At 41.6% G+C, this 19,249-nt stretch overlaps 1 long non-coding RNA gene across 2 annotated transcripts in view; it reads left to right on the top strand.

Annotated features, from left to right (window-relative positions):
• The window catches only part of LOC114013481 (uncharacterized), a 36,399-nt gene extending 17,506 nt beyond the window's left edge, over positions 1-18,893 (top strand). For both annotated transcript variants that reach the window (XR_008747936.1, XR_008747937.1), the window contains 2 exons: positions 4,827-4,908; positions 14,247-18,893. This is a non-coding gene — a long non-coding RNA (uncharacterized LOC114013481). The remainder of the gene's footprint in view (positions 1-4,826; positions 4,909-14,246) is intronic.
• The last annotated feature ends 356 nt before the right edge of the window (positions 18,894-19,249 follow it).

Raw genomic sequence — 19,249 nt, 5'->3', positions numbered from 1 at the left:
TGTTCCTTCTTGGACCATCTCCTAAACTCAGGAGCATCTACTCAGTAACACCCCAGGCAGCACCAGCCCAGCTCAACACATCCACATCCACGTGGCCCTGTGCAGTCAGATTTCAGCTGGAAAGCTGTGTCTGTGCCAGCTAGCTATTCTTGCCAGTAAAGTTGATGGTCCAGGATTCAGAGCCAGTGCTACACACTTCTGGTGTTTGCTCAGCCTCTGCTAAAACAGGACTCGCTGTCCTGCCCTGCAACTTAGCATGGGCACCTGCCAGAGGGGGGTGCTGGGAGCTAACCCCACCTGAAGAAGCACAGTGGTGGTTCTTGGTGTGGGAGACAAGCTCAACATGCAGCTCAGATGAAAGGCACACTGTCCCATGATCTCTGTCGGCCTGAGCTTTACACTGATATGCATGCTGTCTGGATAGAGAAAGGCATTTCAAAGATAAGATTCACACTAATCCCGAGGGTTTTAAGGCAATGCAATTGAAGATGCTTTAAACTTTACACCTTCCTTTAATTCTCATCTTACATTCATCTGTTGTTTATGGTTGTACTTAATAATCTTAAAGATCTTTTCCAACCTAAATGATTCTATGTTCCCTGATAATTAAACCAATATGTTAAATATAAAAAGGTTGTGGTGAAACAGATGTACTGGGAGACAATATGGAAATCTGTCAAGGTCATCAGTCTTGCCAAGACAGTTTAAACATTAACCAATGGGCATTTTGGAGAGAAGTAAATTGGAGATACTAAGAGGCTTATTAACCTACCAGAACAAAAGTGAACATCTGGAAGTTAAGCCCAAATCCAGCTAGAATTTAGGTGCTGCCCCTTTCAGTGATGAACTGGAATTCAGAAACCAGAACCAAAGAGGAGGCATTTCTCCTTCTCTTGACATCTCCAGGTCACATCTAGATGGCTTCCTGTGATCTGCTCTGTCTGAATACAATTATTGGTCTCAATACAGGGACCTGAAAGAGAAATCTAGTTTGTTGTATATGGGGTTTCTCATGGGGAGACGGGAAAAAACAGTGGTCCTGAGCCAGACAGTAGCAGCCTCAGTGGCTTCAGGTGTCTGGAGTGTGGTGCAGCCTTGGGCGGAAACAGTGACAAGCCAGCTGTAGTCAGGTGTGATGATAGGTATGGCTGCGTAACGTGCACAACGCAGAGGTACTCAAGCCAACGCTCAGCCTTGCTGAGAAAGTTGGCAGTTGCCTCTGGCTGCCTGCGTCACAGTGCCATACATCGTTGCAAGGGTCAAAGTAGCACTTTTTGGGCTGTGCTGTACTCATTTACCTGGTGATTGGATTCTCTAGAAAAGTCTTCAAATTCCCTCTACACCTAAAAAAAAAAAAACCTGGGTAAAACTAAGTTTGAATTTATATAGTTTATGACATGAAAATAGAGACTGGAAAAACAATTCACGCAGCAACAAGTGAAAGTCCTCTGATTATTTTTCATATTCGGTTGACAGACTTAATTTCACCCACAACTGTGTATGTATTTTTAGAGGTAGGACAAGTAGTGGTGGACAAGGGGTGAAAGAGGCTGGAAACCTTCACTACCAGTGCAGCTCAGAACTGTTCTCTCTTCACAATGTGATACAAGCAATGGATGCACACAGAACATGCATTTTAAGTGGGAGACGGCTGTATTCTTGGCTCAGTAAATTCGTATCTGATTTTCTTTTTAATGCAAACTACAGTGTATGTCTAAGAGATTAATCAAAAAGATGAAGTAGTTTTAGTATCCATTCAGGAAATGCTACATTAATCATTGATTTTCATTTGCATTACAAAAAGAAATTATCTGAGGCTTGACTGCAGGCACTCAGTTAAACCCCATATATTTGTTGCTAGCAGTCTAATAAAAAAACCTGCTGCTTTTGTTTTGCTGCTGTCCCACACTAGTCTATTTCTTCAAGGCAGTAGTGCCTGGCTGATATACTTAACACTTTAAGTCAATATTTTTAGTTCTACTTGGGTTTTGGAATCAAATATTCAGAAAGTTGACCTGGGCAAAATGACTGTTTCAAATGCCTCTATTAAAATATTAATGCAAATTTAAGATTTTGTTACAACTTTAGTCTGCACTTTTGATTCTAATTGGAAAGAGTAAATCTGTCAGAACAATATAACTTTATAACTACAGAATCATCATAAAACAGGAACATTCCATACTTCAATATTGTTTTCCAGTAATTCAGCTTTAAAATAGGAAAGAGAGTTGTTTTCAATAACAACAGCCCAATAAAGAATCTAAATCAGTGTCCTGTTCTTAAGAGTTCGTTAATAGTAGCTTCTCAAATCACCAATGAGTTTTATTTGAAATTAACTTTTCCATTAAGGTTGTCCATCCTGTATTCCACTTGACTGAGGTAAAGTGAAAAAAAGACCAATGTGTCCACAGTAGTTATACTCTGTGAGGTTTTATATAATACTTTCAACAGAACTCGATGCTTAGTTTTAAACAGCTTCTCCTACAACATGTATGAGAGGGAGGGTGCTAGGAGGGATTAAATATGATAGTTACTGCTCCTGCTGCTTTGTTTTGTATTCATAGTAATTGCTGTTGCTATGTATTTATTAGTTCATTTACCTACCCATTTTCCATGACTCTCTCTGGGGAACTGTTTCAAAGCCAGAGGGGTAGGTGTGGAGCAATATCTTCCAGAAACTTGACGTGGTATTTGTAGTTCGTGGCTTAAAGAAACAAACGTTGTGAAATAGGCTGTGAAAATCTCTCCAGTAAAAAGGGAGCAAGAATTTTAACATATCCTCATATATCTGGTAAGGTGAGGATTAACTGACAGTCACCCTCACAGACACCCAAAGCGTTTCCCCATAGCTGTGAGATTTGTGTGGGCAGGACACTATCACTCAAAGGCTGGGAACAGGAGCTATGCTGGAATGTGCAGGGCTGGTATTAAACCCATGAGGTTCAGGCATGGACCCTTCTGCCATCAGGTGTGGAAACAGACACCAGGGCTCTCCATCTACCAGAAACTGCCCCTCTCATGGAAAGTTTTGAGCATTACATTAAGTATGCAGGTTTTCTGTTGCCTACTTTCTCTCTTGAGTTCTATGAATCATAAAATCATAGCAATATATCAGGTTGTAAGGGAGCTCTGAAGGTCTCAAACCCAGCCCAGCTTTTAAGCTAGGTCAGGTTCCTTAAGGCCATGTCTGGTCAGATTTTGAGTATCTTTTAGGGTAGAGCTTTCACAACCTCTCTGGGAAATGGCTTTGGTGTTTAACCACCTTCATTGTGAACATGTTTTTCAATACATGCAGCTGAAGTTTCTCTTGTTACAACTTGTGTCCCTTGCCTCTTACCCTATCAGGGAAGACACCTTCTTTGTGCAGCTATGAGATGAGTATGGCTCTACCTTTCAGGCAGCTGAAGGCAGAAATTAGGTGCTCCTGAAGCCGCCTCTCCTCCAGGCTGAACCAGCCCAGGTCCCTCAGCCTCTCCTCCTCACAGGCCAAGTGCTCCAGCTTCAACCAGCCTGGGAGCCTTCTACTGAACTTGCTCCAGTTTGTTGATGTTTCTTATACTTCACAGCCCACAAACGAACTCTATAGGACAGAAGCAACCCTGTAACTGCTGAATAGAGATGAAGAGTCATTCCCTCAACCTGCTGGCTGCGTTCTTGCTAATACCTTATGAAGCTGACTTTCTTCACCACAAGGGCACACTGCTGACTCAAGGTTCAACTTGTTGTCCATCAGGGGACAGGTCCTTTTCTGAAAAATGCTTTCTAGCCATCCAAGGTAGAGTCTGTACATTGCATAGGTTTATTCCTTTCCAGGGTCTTTACATTTGTCGTTGCTGAACTTCATGAGGTTTCTGCCAGTCCATTCTTCCAGCTTGTTGAGGCATCTCAAATAGCTGCTTTGCCCTTTGGTGTGTCAGCTGCTATCCCCATTTCATGCCATTCGTTGTCTTGTTGATTGTGCCTTCCACCACAGTGTCCAGTTGAAGACAACAGTATTTGCCCCAGTATCAGCTACCGAGGAACACCAATCATTACCAACCACTCAGTAGACTTCAAGTGATTTATCATTACTTTTGAAACCTGAAGGCCCATCCAGTTATTTACCCATCTTGTAGCTTCTCCATCCAGTCTACACCTCCTCAGTTTGGCTACAAGGAATTTTGTATCCTTCCACACAAGGAAGCCTGGCTTCAAGAGGAAGAATGGAAACTGCTTCCTTCCTCCTTTGACTTCTCCTGTTCCTTTCCATTGTTGCTGTAGATGTCTCACTATGGGTGAGTGTTGTAGCCTCCCATGTTTATATAAAAGGTGAGTGGCAACATAGATTTTTGCTATAATTTTTGAATGAAAGAGACTCCAGTTCTGGGTTGTTGCTGTGAATCCAGGGAGATCTACGTATGCCTACTGTAGTAAAGACATCTGCTCACTGTGCTATATTTGAGCTGGCATTGAGGCTCTCCCACTCATTGAACGTGGCTTTGATGCTGAGGCATTTTCTCTCTCTGATAATTTATGTACTCCTACTGTGCCTAAAAACACATTGGGCAATGCATACTTTTGTCCTCAGTACACTGTCAATTTTCTATCAGCCCTCTTCCTTCTCTGTTACCAGAGATAGTTGTAGGAATCTACCCAGGGAATGTGGACTTTGTGCTACAACACGAGTGGAGACCTCAGTGATTTCCCTAAGAAAAACTGTTTTAACAGGCTCTCTGGCAGAGAACCACCGCAACCTGACAGTTTGGGATCTGACCATCCAGACTGGAGATCTTCCTGGAAGCTGCTGTATCTTCCTTTTCCCCTGAATCTGGGTTTTATATCCACAGAAAGAAGTGAGATGGGAGGGAAAGAGTGTGATACACACCCACACCAGAAAGCCAGCATGCACACCAGGATCAGCCACTACAGGTACTGATAATATTGGGCAAGAGGATGTCCTGCAGATAACATCATGTTTTGTTTTCAATCAGCAGCCTCAGTTTTAGCACACGAATTTACACATGACATGTGGCACACACACTGGAGACTGCTGCTGTAGCCATCAATCCAGTATTTACGCAGATATGAGCTAGCTATGAAAGTTGATCTCAGCAGCTGGAGAGAGATCAAGTTTTGTGTCTTTGTATTGTGCCATGTTATTCCACATCTTTTCAAAATACACAATGATCTATGCCCCACAAGTGCTTGAGGTGACTGGTAGTCCTGTCTTCTTACAAATCTTAATTGTAATGCACAGTTTCCCCATGCAGACAGTATTTCTGTGTTGTCTGCTAGATGAGTATTTACCAGTATGTGTCCTGTCTGGGCAGTGAGAGAAGAGAAACTTCTCAAACAATTATTAAAAAGTGTGGAAAGAGGCACACACCAAGCTCTACTTCCTTGAAGATGGCACCACCTAACACTTCACTTGGTTGAGATTCCTGTCTCTGCCTGGGATTTGCAATCACTAGTTGCCTGCAAACGCTCAGTGCCTTTAAAACACCTTTACAGGGGTTCTTTCTCATGCTAAAAAGATGTCAAAGTAGGACATCTTCTGTTTGACATACATAGTAAATATGCCAATAGTCAGGGCAAACATACCTTGGATGGTATAAAGCTGAATTCAGGTTTTCCATCAGCTCAAGTTTCTGCTATACCCCACCAGACTTACAGTAATGTTCAGATGGCAGGAGGAAAAACGTGGCTTCAACAGCATTGTCTATTGAAAGTGCTGCTCTTTGCATGCAAAAATGTAAGAGAAATTCCTTTTACCAAATGGTAAAGAAGAGATTTGGGGCATTTCAATTCCTATTTTAATACAAACCAGGAGTTTTATTGAAAAATATGACCTCTGATTAGGTCATACAAAGTGGAATTTTCAGAGGGATTTAGGACCCACAGTCCCAGGGCAGTCTAGGGCACTGGCTTGTGCTGTAAGGAAAGGAACTTGAACAGGATTTCCCATTTTGAGGCTCATCCAGTGTGATCTTAGGGAGGACATAGGGGCATCAAGTTTTCCCTTGAGGTACGGTTAAACTAAAGGATCAGGTCCTATTGGTAGGGGAGATAAAGGAATATCCCAGACTCGTTTCAGCATCAGGCAAGTCTTGGGCAACTCTGTTCTACCTGGGCTTTGGTGTCTGCGTGTGCTTATTGTGAGGAACTTTAGATGATTGTGAAAATTTAGTGGTGGAAATTCATGCGCTGAAGAAATTTTACCTCATGGGGGGGGGTGGGGTGGGTGGGTGAGAGAAGAATTGGATCTGATACAGCAATGGGGGTCCGAAATCCTCTTTGGGTTGTTAGACCTCCAAAACCCCCTCTCCCCCCATCACTGTTTTATGTGGAGCAGCTAACATGACTGATGACTGTTTATGTTTCCTCTACCACTGAGAATACACATATATCATACCCTTCAAATCACCAACATGCCGCTGCACTCACTGAATATAGATTGCAATCATCTCAATAATTAAACCACAGAATTATTAAACAACTTGAAAGACTCTAGCAGAAATATTGTGATTTTAATGACTTAGGATAAAAAGCCCTTAAACAAGAATGTAAAAAAGCAATAGTTGCGCTCACAAGTGCAAGCTGTACAAGTCAAGAAGGCTGAGAACAATTTGAAAAGGAAAAAGCCAGACTTTGTTTTTATCCTAATTTACTTTCAAAGCCAGGGGTTTTGGACACGCTGAACTGTGCTTAGTCTGATTTATTATTTCTGTTGCTGGTTTTGTTATGTCAGTTTTTCTGTGGTGCTTTTTCCCTCTTTTTATTTTATTTAATAATACTTTTTGTCTATTTTTTTTCTTAGAGGTCATTTAGAAAAAAATTACATTCTACAAGTGTAATCATGAAGCTGGCAGTCAGGTTATTCCTTCCTGTGTGTTTCTTTTCTAAATCAGGTTTAATGCTGGCTTCTGCTGTACAGCCTACCAATCAAACAGAAAGTCATAATGTACTTTGTGGTGTGACCACACACTCTTCCTCATCTTTCTTCTTTACTTTGGCATAAAGACCCTTTTGGTGGAAGCTATTCTATAAAGCTATTTATTGCTTTGCTTTTCTTACATTTATGTTCACAGATAAAAAAGCATTATGAGGAAAATTCAGTGTTGCTCCAACCTTGTTTTGCTTTATGTCGTGAACAAGACTGTCGTGTAAAGGCCGAAGAAGCACCAAAGAATCATGAAAGATTCATGTTTGTCATGTTTTGACAAGGTGGATATGAATGAGGAAAAGTGGTTTTGAAACCACAGAAGGGAAATACGTGTGTTGCATATGTTGTTGGATATTGTCACTGGTAAGGGGAATGTGACATCCAGCTCTGTGCCTGAAAGCAGTGTTTTTCATTCATTCTTTGTATTTAGCAAACTCGCTTTTCCACAGGAACAGTTGCTGTGATTTCAGCAAGTGTAGGTGTACAAAAAGTCAGACACTGGTCTGACAGCCAAAGAGGGGGTCCTGGTGCTCCTTTATACCCTGCCAGCTCTCCCTTTCCCTCCTTGCTGCTGCATGGCACAGCTGATGCTCTCCACGCAGAAGAGCCAGCTCAGCCTGAGAGATGCTGTTTCTGGTGTTTTTTCCAGGCCCTATGGGCAAAGTGGAAGAAATGGAGAAATTTAGGAAAGACATTTTTCAGCCCCATGTAGCTTCATTCTTGCAGCTTTCCCTCAACCTATGCCTATTTTACATAACTTTCATTCTTGCTACATGTCTTATTTAGCCTCTGGGCTAAATGGAGTGCACAGTTTGAGCCAGTTGAAGATTGTTCCTTCATGCAATAAAACTGCATTTGCTTCATTTGCCGTGAATGATAAGCAGGAACTTCTGCAAATCAAACATTCATTCTTTCTCTGTTACACAATGATTCACAACAACAATTTCTTTTGGTAGTATATTAAAAGATTTTAATTTCTCTGAATGGAAGTCCATTTCTATTCTCTTTTTCCCATTACTTGCACTTATGTTAGCACCGCAAAGACAGTTCAGCACAGGGCCTTTCATCAAAAATGCATAAAAAATAAGAAAAGAGTGTGAATTAGATGATTACTTCCCAGTGCCATCTTTTGGCTATTATGTTGCAGAATGTAAAAGCTCTGAAGAGCTACCTCATTTTTTACTTTGCCTGCAAAAGAAGAGATGGAAATACAGACCCATTTCATTTGCTGTTATTGTGAAGGCAGTAAATCACCCCATTTTTCCCATTTTGCCTTTTCCCAGAAGGGACTAATCCTTCCTCTCTATTTACTGCCCTCTTCATTTGAAGGTACCCCCATGTACCTCCAGTTACACTAATCCCACATCTTCCTGCTGAGCTGGCTCTTCCTGCAACATTTTTCTTTCACTCCATCCTCAGACATTCTTCTTTTTTCTGGAATATGGTGCATTTTCAGGCTAGGTCTAGGGATGATGTCATGATTTGGAGTCGGCAGCTTCAGCAGGCTCCTGGAAAGCACTTCTCCTCCTGGCACACTCTCACCTGCCAAGCACACGGCAAGGCACTCACCCCCTCACTGCTGCCATGGCTGAGCACCGATGCTCTTGCTGCTCACAGGCTTTCTTTTAATTGCACAGCATCGGCAACTATCCAAAAGGCTCTTAAGTAGAGCCACTCTCTCCCCATCTGGCCAACATGAGATGTGCTGGGTTTGGCTTCGCTGGAAGCAGTTCTATCCATGTCTTTTGAGGTACTTTCAAAAAGCTCGTGGCTTGTTCTTTAGGAAAGTGTTACAGCTCACAGGCACAGTTAATTAGCACTTATGAATAAAAGAAAAAAAAAGTAGGAAGGAAAATTAGAGTAAGAAGAACAAAAATGAACTGAAAGAAAAACAATGTAGGTCTGTAAAAGCAAAGCACTCTAAAATTCATAAAAATAATATTGATGCTGTAGGTTTTACAGCGATTTTTCATACCCAGTCTGCCTAACATAGAGCAAATACTCTGGTGTATAGTACAGCTGAACCAGCGAACACACAGAGGTATGTCTGTCTGTCAGACAGGTGCCTTTCATGCAAACAGCCGGGAAGCAGGAGAGTACTTCAACAGGGAAACCAGAGTAACTCTGTGTTTGGGTGTGTGATTGATGCTATTATGAAATTTTTAATAACCAGCTGAACAAGGGCCACTAGTCTCACTTTACCTTCCTCTCTGTGGCTGCAACTCATTGTTAGATATTTTTTTTTAACAACTGTATTATGAAAAGCTTAGAGGCATGAACTGTGCTGCAGAAGTGACAGGCTGCCCCCTCGACAGCTAAATACAGGCACCAAAAATCTTCCTGGAAAAAAAGTACAGTCTTTCAAACAATCTACTGACTACAGGACAATACATACTTTGAGTCCTACTGCTAGAAGGTAAGAAATTGGGTGTAGCAGGTAGTTAAAGATTGTACCATGGTATGAAAAATACACAGATGGGCTGAATAAAGGCTAAGTATCACTTTGGGCATAACTGACATTTTGAGCCTCTTGAGTGCTTGACTTTGCAATTCTACTCATACTCTTAAGAAGGACCATTGTTTTCGTGATTGTCTGCTAGCACGATCAATAGGCTCAGTACAGCCAATGTATCCTATTTATCCATCGATCAATACACACACTTTACATTGTCTAAGAGAATGAATCAGTGACCAGAAGAAATCTACATCAGCTATCATGGCATCACAATTCCGGGATAAATCAGGACAGAAAGAGCAAGTTGTGTCAAACTTTGTGTTTCCTGTCAGAGTAGAAAGCTGTGGCTCTTTTCTAACTTTTTTATTTCCTTTGACTCTGATTAGTGCCAGCAAGTCATTTCAGGGAAGAAAAGCTTCCCAGGAGCCAAGGGTTGGCCACTACTGTCTCTTTCTATCTATTTGTTTATGCTGGCTCTCACACCCTCCCTATGTGCCTAACCATCTTGTGCTACTCTTTAATAGCAACAGCGATGTCCCAAGACATATTAGCCTGGAAGATCTATTTACAGTTTGTGCCCTAGCTGTCAGGGGTGATCATTTCCCCCAGTATTGCATTTTATGGCAATTTTGTGCAGTTCCAAAATTTCCTGTCAAAATACACCTTGTTGGTAGGCTGTTGGGTAAGGAGGGGAATCAAGATTCTCATTTTTAGCATTAGGTAGAAGAGAAAAAAAGCAACCATGATCCTGTATGACAAGTCAGATGAACCAGGGCTGGGTGATAGGTAATAAACATCAGGCTGGGACTGAAATAATTGAAGAGCCAAAGGTTTTCTTTGCTGGCAGAAATAATTTGGTGAAGAGAATGGCCCTGTGCTCTCTTTGCCTGCCAGCATTTCTTTGCTCCCAAGCTGAATCAGACTCAAATCTTGTGAAATAAATTAAACAAAACAAATACAGTTCATAGCTTTCCCTGCACAAAATTCACTTCATAAATAGTCTGTGGATATTCTTGAATCATTATGCCAGCTCTATAATTAGGAAGGGAAAAGGATATCTCATGCAAATTTCATGCAAATTTCATCAAATACAATCTTCAATGAGTAGCACTTTTAGCTGTAACATGAGCCCAAAAGTTGCTCTGAGGTTTTTCCCCCCTAATTCTCATTTTAACTCTAGCTCCTGTGAGAATCTCCAGCCCCACTGAGGGGTTCAGCACGTCTCCCTCTGTCCTGACTCTCCCACAGACCTAAAGCTGCCTTCCCCATCAGGAGATAACATTTTTACCTTCTGCCAATGAAGAAAAACTCATCTTTATGCTCAGGCAACAGTCTTCCTAATTATGTCTGAAAGCCTCAGATGCTCCACCTCCTGTGTAATGGGAGATCCAGCTCCACCATCATGCTGCAATTTCACACGCTGACAATTTGTTCTTAGGCAGCAGTGACAGCACACAAGTGAGAGATACGGGTATGGTGACATGACAGAAGATTCACATCAGCTTGATGCCCCTGCTGCCCCAGCCCTCACTATTTAAACCTTGTGTTTTATCTTTCCGAGTGCCAGCAGCTATGGACCTAGGTGAGAAACTTAACCTGGAGAAAGACTTAAACGTGGGCTTGCAGATAAACAGACACTTGAGGTCTGTAAAAGTAATATAATTTTGTAGGTTTTTAAAACCAAGCCCAGTGTCAAAACTGACATGCTCAAGAAAAAGAGGCGTGTAGGGTGATGAAAAAAGAGGCATCGGGAAGAGGGTGAACGGAGGCGTTCCCCATCTGGCATGCAAGTGGACACATGTGCACAGCCTGGGAAACAATCCAGAGGGACAAGCACTCCACAGGGTCACAAGGCTGCAGCACTGCTGCAGGACTGGAGAGCTGCTGTGACCGCCCACGTGGGTGGGTGCCAGCTCTGCAGGTGAGATGGGCAGTGGGGAAGAAGAAAGGAAATGCCCTCTGCGCAAAGCAGCAGCTTGGTGGTGCAGAGCATTGCCATGGGACAGGTGGTGGGCTGGGTGCAAGCTCATGGCTCACAATCAGAGGAGAGGCCAGTGAGGACTGGTAGGTGGGACGTCATGGAGCAGCTCTGAAAAGATCTCAGGAGACTGGCAAGCCTTTAAGGATGGCATCTGGCAAGCACAGGTAGAAACCACCTTGATGTTCTGGAAGACAGGTGGCTGGCTGTAACAGGAGCTGGCTTGGTTACACAGGAGACTCATAGCAGAGCTCCCGCACAGAAAGGCAGAACGCAGGATGGGGAAGAAGGGATAGGCTAAAAAAGAAAAGAGCAATTATGGGAGAGTATTTATTGGAAATATTCTCTTTTCTCCAGGGAAGAGAGTATTTATAAGAATCTAGGGGAAAAAAGCACACAAAGAAGTTACACAGCAGTCTATCTTCAGGCAGAATTATCTCTCTAAATGTCTCAAGTCGCAGATGACATATGGAAGCTCCGCTAATAATTTTTGGCCTGAGACACTGGGCTGGGAAACCCAGAATGCTTTCAATAATACAAAAACCCCCCAAACTATCGACACTTGTAAATTAGTTCTTTGAGAAAGGTTTTATAGTTAGCAGGGTGACACAGCCGATTTCTGTTGAGAGACCTTCTGTGATCGTGTCTTTTCAATTTTCCACATGACTTTCAAACTAATCAAACCTGCTCTGGTCCTTGAACCTAACAAGTTAAAGGACCAAAAGCTTAGACAGAAGGATAAAATAGCACAGCCATGTCTTACCAATAAAGTTGGAAACAAAGAAGTTTTCTGAATCTTGAACTTAGGGGATGACAACTAATTTCCAGGAAGGAACTTGCCTGAGGCATGGGGCTGTGGACAGAAGTGGGGCAAATATCAACACAGGGCAATTCATTATAATAATGGAAGATAACGATGGAGGGGCTTGGTCTTGTCACTCACTTCATCACCTGATTTCCCTCCTTTACCCAAGCACTGACTAGTCCAAGCGTCCCTGCGGTCTGTAACAACGCTGGACCTAGCACCGCTTCCATAGGCTGTACAATGCCGCTGTTTTTTCCTGAGATTCAGAGGCATATGGGCATTTAATTGTCACTTGTGTCTTTGGCAGCCTCCCAACAGGCACTCATCAGTTTGGAAATAGCCATCTTGTTAAGAATTGAAATTTGTCAGTGTGGAGTACTGCACCTGGGGGAATCCTGTACACAGGGAGGTCAAATACATTGAGGCGCTTGAAAATACTGCTTTGGTCTATTGTTCCAATTTAATTTGACCCATTCAAAATGTCAGTCTTTCTCTGACAAATGCATGGGCTATATTCAGCCAGGAACCAGCAATGACAGAGCACAGGCAGGCTGAAGGATGGCAAGTACCAGCCTAGAGGGAATCAGCAAGGGAAGAAGAGAACAAAGATTAGAACAAGCTCTGTTCTATGCATCAAGCAACTGGGAATGATAAACAAACTTCCTTTATCGAGCTCTAAGGTTTGAGAGTCTTAAGATGAAGAGCCCTACGTTGTTACCCCAGGTCGCCAAACAGGAACAAACAAGACCCCCAGTCAGCCTTTGAACACAGCAGCTGATCCCTATAATGTTATTTTACATTGGCATTACAGTAGTTGGAGAAAGAAACGTTACAAAATGACTTGAGAATGGAGCTCTGGTGGTGTGGTAACAGCACCTTCCTGTTCCTACCAGCACAAGCCGGGTAGGAATACAGCTGAAGACTCTCCGTTTTGGGTGTTTTTTGTTTTTTTTTTTTTTTTTTTTTTTTTTTATATGCAGCACATGGGTATCCTGATCAAGCCACATTTCTTCATTGTTTCTGAACCAGCAGAGCTGTTCTGACAAAATCTGATAATTGGAACACTGACCACAGGAATCCGTCCTTAGTACAGCTGGCTTCACATAAACCAGGTGCAAAAGCATGAAAGGACAAAGACAAGGACAAAATGTAATTCTCAGAAAATTAGCTGAAGTTACTAAAAGAGACCTAGAGCTAAAAAAAAAAAATAAAATACCCCCCTCCCAGTCTCAGTTTCAATATTCAGTGTTTTCAACATTTTAATTCAGTAAAATCTAAACATTAATGAGTAATTTTAACATGAGAATTGGAGAAGCTAGGATCTGAACAAACCCCACTGGCCCTTTTTGAGCCCTAGGTCTGTTTTAGTAACTTCAGCTAGCTTTCCCAGATATGTGATGTGTCAGCTGATGCCTCTGCCCCCACCATAGCTCAAGGAGATATACCACCCCTCACCGCTGGGCAGCCCAGTCCTTCCCGCTCCCCTTCAGGGAAAATCATCGAGTTAGTTCAGACCACCCACAGAAATGGTTTTACCCCAGAAAGGGAAGTCTCCCTCCAGCCTCTCGAGTCCCACATCTCTTAACAGTGGGGAGGCTATGCTACCCATTGGCCGTCTAGATCGCAAAGCCCTAGGAGAAGGACTTACTCCAAGCAGCCCCAGGAACTACCAGGCCTCTGTATTTCAAACTGCACAACATAGTTACAGTTTGAGCAAAGCAGGCAAAACAAGCTGCAAAGCATTTGTTTTATCAAGATATCATCCTTGAAATTTCAGGCAGAAATGAAGTAGAGGCTGCTCCTCAGCTTCTCAAAAAGGCTCCAGCCACACATGAGCCCACTTGCTGTGGTCTGAACATATTTTCAGCCAGCATCAAGTCACTCGCAGCAGTATTTCAAGTACAGCTAGAGATGGGATGCAGGACAAGGGCTCTCTCAAGGTCAGAAGATCAAACCAAAGCTTGCCAGTTGCAAACGAGTGCAAGGACTGAATCTACTTCACTCTCTTGCTTTAATTTTGAAGTCTAGGGATGATACAAATTTAAACAAATGTGACATTGTTCTTAAGCTCAATTAATGCTTGTAGATTTTTGGGTGAGAGACTTACCAATTGATGAGAGAAGCTTATCCACAGAAGACTGGAACAGAAAGCAGAAGAAAATCTCAGAGATCTGACATATTCTTAAGTATTTATTTCAGGTTCTTCCTTTGTTACAGATTGTACGGAAAATATTCCCTAAAATGTTTTACCCATCTGTTGAAAACACACACGCATTTTCTCTTAAATATTGCATTTAGTAAGGTGTAACCCTGTATATGCTGGCTAATTTTCATAACCACCAGAACCCAATCACAAAATGCAAAGAAATCTTAACACCAAGGACAGAACTGGAGTGCTCAAGGTGCATGTGCTACACAGTGTTACACACAGGCATCAGCACACAGCAGTAGCTCATTACTTATCTCAGCCATCTGAACTTCAGGCTATTTTAGAAAAAGTTGGCAGTCTTTCCACTTCCCAACGAAGACTCTGGAGTACACTTCTCTGAAGTCAGCAAAGTATTCCTGATTTTTCCAAAAGTGATACCAGTTCATTATAAAACAAGCTCAAGCACCATTTGTCAAACCGAGTAGTCAGTCTGGTATAGCCAGAAAGGCACCAGATTATGACTTAAGGCAGATACTATTGTCCCATCGCAACCACAACCAGGCAAATCAACCATTTCATTCTTCTCTGCTTTCTGGTGATATTTGTATAGACTGCTCATTCTTCAGGGAGGAAGCTGCCTCTGAGTATATGCTCTTGCAACCTGAAGTACAAGCAGTCATTCCTGTAATACGTATAAAAGCAAAATATCTGGGTTTTTTTTGTTGTTGTTGTTTGCTTTTTGTTTATTTAGGGTTTTTTGTGCATTTCCTCACTTACACTGATCTGCTGCTTAGCTCATTGTGGAAGACCTGCCCAAGTATGTAGCCACAAAACAGGACTTTATACAGAACATTAATCTGCCCTATCTCATCAGGCATCAGGACAAGGAAGACTTCCATATACTCAATTGTTCGTTAACATAATCAGTATTTGTACTTAATGGTATGTTTCTTGGTTTAAAACCCAGGCAGACTTATTTGGTATGAAGAAACAAGTAATCAAATTTATCTTTTACCCTACCACCTTAAACCTTATTGATTTAACAACTGTGGGAAGACAGACTGGATGGTCTGAAGTTTGAAGATGAAGTCTGGAAAGCAAACACTACCTTCTGCTAGTATTAAGAAAGCAAAAGATTCCAGTGTATCCAACCACAACTGAACTCACCGATCACTTGAACAGGAAGCAAGGAGAACAAAAGAAGAAAAAAAAAAAGAGAAAAAAAAAAGGAATTACCTTGGTTTCTACACTGTACTTGCTTCAGTTTATAAAGACAGACATTAGAGTGGAATATTCCTACAAAATGGAGCCTGAAGAAGCAGAACTGTTGGAAGGAACTTCTAGAAACAAAGCCCTGAGCAGAAATTTTTAGAAAACTGAAAGAAGCCTTCAGATGACACCTTTAGAGGCTGAGCTGCTTGCAACTAATGACAGGAGAGGGTAGGCAATGGAGAACATAAAGTTTTGAACCTGATGGAAAACAGAAAGGGCACAGTGAAAAGGAAGACTGAATTCAGAGAGAGGGGGAATCGGCACATGGTGACAGATGTAATGAGAAAGATCTGATACAAATGGTTCATGTGAAATAGTACAAAGAAAAAGGAACAGACATGCATAAAACCCACACAACTTCACAGCTGCAATCAGGCTGAACTGCATACTTAGAGAGTTGCGACAACAGTGAAAAACACAATTTCACCTTTTATTCCAAAAGCTGTATTTTCCCTAGGCCTAATGGGCAAAGCAGATAAGCTCAGATTAATCACTAATGCAATTCCAGGTCATCTGGCAGACTTGCACCTGCCAATATCACAAGACGACTAGATTCAAACTTAGGATGTGTTCCTGAGACATCAGGGTAGTAGTTTCCTGCTCTCTCAAGGATAATAGGTAACAAAGGATTTTGCAGGGTAATTTTGTCTTCTGAATAACACAACCCTTAGAAATAAACCTTAAGGAAGTTACTACAGTGTCATGCAAAGGCAGCCATGATACAACACAGTTAGTATATATATGTATCTATTATACAACTGGTTCTGTAAGATCTGAGAAAGACAAATATAGTAATTGACAGCTGCTACAAACGAAAAGCTACAAGGTGAATCTTACTTGGGGAGAAGTGAGAATCAACAAATGTGCAGCCCTACTCTTTTATCAAGGCCCTTCTTGCTACCCCTAGGAAGTCACTAATTCACTGAAAAAAATAAAAATAAAAATTTGCTTACAGTTGCCATCATATGGGACATCAGTAAAAAAGAGAAAAGATGTATATTAAATGTCCGAAATCTTAAGTTTCTAATACTGACAGCAGAGCAATCTCGAGCTGCCTAGACATGACAGCACCTAAATGCAACTCTGAAAGCTTCAGGCACTTAGTAGTCTGCTCTCTGCTACTGCTGCTGTTCTAACACTGCTCAGTGAGGCTTCATGGGGGGAAAATCTGAGGGTGGAAAAAGGTACAGGAGACCTGGCAGTTCCCAAATAAATGTCATGACAACAGGTTCAAATTATGCCAATGGAAAGAAAGGATCGCAAGTGTAAAAAGCAACCAACCTGACCAACAAAGAGCTCTTCAATGATATCAGAAGAAAAAAGCATGTAAGTAAAGCAGGACAGATTATTTAAGAATTATTAAGTAGGAGCAACAAGAGAACACAGGGACTATATCAGAACCAAAAGATGAAAAAAAAGTTGCAGTTGACAATATGAGATTGCTCTGTAAGTACACCTGCATCAGAAGAAAAAAACCCAACAAACCAACAACCAGGAAGCATTAGTTACACAAGATGGAAAATAAACAACTGACAGCTAATGACATTAGAAATGAACTTGTCAATGGCTGTTCTCACTTCAGTATTCCCTAGTGATGGCAACTCTAAGCAACTGTATTCACACTGACAAAGAAAGATCTCTGCCTAGTAAAAGGAAAGAATGGGTTAGAATGTGTCCTGAATTTCAGTGTTCATGGGTTCTCTGGGCCCCAAAGGCTTCTCCATATACGTAAAAATTGATATGTAAATTTTTTACCACACAAAAATACGGTAAAAAAGTACCCTCAACCCCAGTAGTAATAGTAGTTGTATTTGAGAACTGGCAAGTTGAAATGCTTATTTGTAAACAGAAAGACAAGGAAGAAGAGAAGCAGCAAAACCTTCTTGACCAGAGTCAAGACCGTTAATTTCTAATTCTAAAAAATATTTTGGAACAAGATCTCAAACTATACTCTTTTAACGCTTTCCACAGTAACTGACAGGTCAGACAAGAACAAATTATGTTAAAATCCTTTCTTCCACATTAGTGTAATGAAAAAGCAGTAAATGAAGGATCTTTATCTTGACATCTATCACAAGATAGTCTCATAAGGAAGACTAATACAGTTCAGATGAAACTATTACTTTATGAATGCAGAGCTAGAGTTATCAGAAAAGAAAAAAAAAATAAAATCAGTTGACTGTCAAAACAGAAAGCTGCAAGGATGTTCTGCAGATGTCCTAGGATCATTTCCAATTACATCCTAATAACCTAGATGAAAATCAATAGACAATATAGAGTTTAAGTGTCTCCCAGATCTACTAGAGGACAACAGGCAAAGGAAAAAATTATCTTGACAAGTTAAAAAAAGTTGTCTAGAAAAATCTTTAATACTAATAACAAAAGGAATCATTCAAAACTCAAGTCTGAATCAGTCACTGCAGCAAACAAGACCTCAGATTTCTGACACCTTGAATGCCGTAACATAGCAAAGGAATATAAAGTATTCCTGTTTAATTGCCTCACTATTTACCTTAGGTTTTTTCCTGACACAATAGGGATATAACCATTGAAATGGTGTAAAAAAAAAATAAATAATCTCTTTCTCTCCCCAAAAAGAATTCTTGACTTACTTCAGATCTACAAATCTTTTATGAAACTTCAATTTAGAGATTTGGCAACCGTTAGAAGGGAAGAACACTGCCATCTCCTGGAGCAAGCGAAACTAGCAGACCCCTGAATGCCTCTGTTCTGCTCTCCATCTTGCATCGCTTTCTATGCACTGAAAAGTAACCTCAGTCACCATCAGATGTTGTGTTTGGAAATACAAACAAAAGGCTACGGTAGCCTACCACTTGGCAAGATAAATCTTGGCGGCTTAGGTTTAGTAGCAACGTGAACCAGGTCTACCCACCCACCCCAACCAATTCTACATGCATGAACAAGTTTCCTTTCAATCAGCCCTCCTTAGCACCTACAAATCCTGAACAGAAATCTCCATAAATGCAGGACTGTGACCAGAAACCAAATACAGGAGCTTATTTTCGTTAAAAGCACAGCAGAGTGGATGAAGTGGAGTTGTAGGTGACTCCTGGCCTACTGCTTTCAAATCTTTCTGCTATCAGCTTGCTTTTACTGTCAAGGACCCATGTTACAGCCACCTCTTTTCATCCAACAACCTTCAAGGGGCATCTTCTGAGAATGTACCAAATGCTCTATTATTATAACCTAGTCAGGTACACACCTCTGTGCTACGCTAAACAACTGGTAACAGTCCGTAAGAAGGTACACTGTATCTGCAAAAACTCTATCTATAAAATTACTTCAGTAATGCCCCCCCCCCCCCCCCCCATTTCTACCAGTTACAGCAATATCCCTGTATCCCTGACAGGTCGTCCGAAGTGCTTTACAACAAGGGGAAGAAATAGGCAGTTACCAAGAAACTCTGGACACAACTAGTAATAACAGTTCACATTGCAGGTAAGCTGCAGGCAGTGTTATTATAAAGGCTCTTCTATTTCCCCAGTAACACTGGGTATTCTCCCAGTGCTCAGTTCCAGGGCTAACCGGAAGCTACCTTGGGGATCTAGTGCTCTCCATTCATGTCAGTTGCTACCCAGCTTAAGGACACAGCTCCGTTACATTTTTGTGTAGGCCATCACACAGCTGCAACCGTTTTAAAATTACTT

The sequence above is a fragment of the Falco peregrinus genome, chromosome 6 (assembly GCF_023634155.1).
Source record: "Falco peregrinus isolate bFalPer1 chromosome 6, bFalPer1.pri, whole genome shotgun sequence".
In the NCBI taxonomy this organism is placed as follows: domain Eukaryota; kingdom Metazoa; phylum Chordata; class Aves; order Falconiformes; family Falconidae; genus Falco; species Falco peregrinus.
This window is presented reverse-complemented; position numbering and strand designations above follow the sequence as displayed.